The 2,219-nt window shown below is 39.3% G+C and overlaps 1 pseudogene; it reads right to left on the bottom strand.

The window, feature by feature from the left end:
* Positions 1 to 211: 211 nt before the first annotated feature.
* On the bottom strand, positions 212 to 300 carry LOC116275538 (annotated as a pseudogene).
* Positions 301 to 2,219: the final 1,919 nt, after the last annotated feature.

Below are 2,219 nucleotides of genomic sequence, written 5' to 3' on the forward strand. Positions count from 1 at the left end.
TGTTAACTTAAGAAAAAAAAGTTCAACTTTTGCTGTACCTTGTTGCATGTGATTTGCAGGTCATACATCATTGCCCTTTGTTCTTTCTTCCTTTGAAGAGGTGTATCTTTTTTCTTGGCTGAGGTGATAACTTTCTCCTTCAATATTTTCATCAATTTCTATAACATTTTTTTCTTCCAACTCTACTATTACAGTTGATGCTCGAATTTTTAAAAAATTATTATTTTTTAACAGCTTATGGCCATGCTAATCTTCTCTGTATCATTCCAACTTTAGTATATGTGCTGTCAAAGCAAGTACTGAAATATTTATCTTAAAGGCTTAGAAACACAGTGTGTTCCTCCAGTATACCCAATTCTGTACACTTGGCTTTTACTGATGTGCCTAAATTGTTCCGTGTAATCAGGACACTTCCTATGTTGTTAGTGAGAGCCATGTATTCCCCCACTCAAGGTATTAGTTTTCTTGTTTACATTGCTGTGTAATGTAATGCATATTCTTAACCCTAGACACATTCTTCCTGTGCCTGATTAAATTCAAGTACCCTTTTCATCAAGATTGACTTCCAGATTATCTAAATGGGCTTCCCATAAGGAGAAGCAATCACGCTACAAGAGATTTTTCTTGTAGCGTGTTCTGGTAACTGGCCTGAAAAAAACAAAGATTTTACGTTTTATCAAGATAATTTCCTATCTTGTCTTTATTAGGTTTTGGATTACATAGAAAAACTGAGCTTTAAAAGGGTTAGGTTTTTACATCCATATAACTTTCTGTACTGCTTTTGAAGTCTTTTGTCACTGTGGTTAAATTAATGGCTATTATTTTACGGTAACCTGTGATTTTGTTTTGATCAAGTGTTTTGAACTTTTTAACATCTTTGGCAGGTCCTCCCCGCACCCACATCATCAAAATCTGAAACTAAATCTTTTTGACTTAAAATTAACATTGGGATTTTCCAGTTGGGCCCCTGGAGAACCTCAAAGTTGTGTCTGTCATCTTTTAGAGATATTAAATAATTAGGCTTATTTGGTAAATTGTATGAGAAGCATTGTAAAATGATAAGTGATACTAGATATTCCCTCAATTACATTTATGTATGTGCTATTGATATAAATGTTCTAAAAGTTACATCAATTCATAAAAATATAATATGTTACAGTCATAATTTTGGTGGCTATGTTAAATCTTTCCTAAACTTATATTTGTATGGATATGTATTAATGTGAGTATTCTAACAGTTGTATAAAATTTATAAAAGTTTGATCCTTCTGATATGACATTGTCAGTCAAGATTCTGATTCTTTTTTTTTTCTTGTTGTTGAGATGCAGTCTTGCTCTGTTGCCCAGGCTGGAGTGCAGTAGTGTGATCTTGGCTCACTGCAACCTCCGCCTCCTGGGTTCAAGCGATTCTCCTGCCTCGGCCTCCCAAGTTGCTGGGACTACAGGTGCCTGCCACCACACCTGGCTAATTTTTTGTATTTTTAGTAGAGATGGAGTTTCACCATATTAGCCAGGATGGTCTCCATCTCCTGACCTCATGATCTGCTGACCTCGGCCTCCCAAAGGGCTGGGATTACAGGTGTGAGCCACTGCACCCAGCCTGATTGTCATCTTAAAATACTGCATGTAATGGAAATAACTACATTTCCTTGTCAATTGGTAAATTATTTATTTTTTATTTTTTTGAGACAAGGTCTCACTCTGTTGCCCAGGCTGGAGCGCAGTGGTGTGATCTTGGCTCACCGCAACCTCTGCTTCCTGGGCTCAAGCAAGCAATCCTCCTACCTCAGCCTCCTGAGTAACTGGGACTATAGTTGTGCACCACCACACCCAGCTAATTTTTGTATTTTTTGTAGAGATGGGGTTTCACCTTGTTGTCTAGGCTGGTCTCAAACTCCTGGGCTCAAGCAATCTGCCCACCTCAACCTCCCAAAGTGCTGGGATTACAGGTGTGAACCACTGTGCCTGGCCAGGAACTTTCATCAGATTTTTTTTTTTTTTTTTTTTTTTTGAGACAAGAGTCTCGCTCTGTCTGCCTGGCTGGAGTGCAGTGGCGCGATCTCGGCTCACTGCAAGCTCCGTCTCCCGGGATCATGCCATTCTCCTGCCTCAGCCTCCTGAGTAGCTGGGACTACAGACGCCCGACACCGCGCCCGGCTAATTTTTTGTATTTTTAGTAGAGACGGGGTTTCACCATGGTCTTGATCTCCTGACTTTGT

The sequence above is a fragment of the Papio anubis genome, chromosome 6, assembly GCF_008728515.1.
Source record: "Papio anubis isolate 15944 chromosome 6, Panubis1.0, whole genome shotgun sequence".
Lineage (NCBI taxonomy): Eukaryota > Metazoa > Chordata > Mammalia > Primates > Cercopithecidae > Papio > Papio anubis.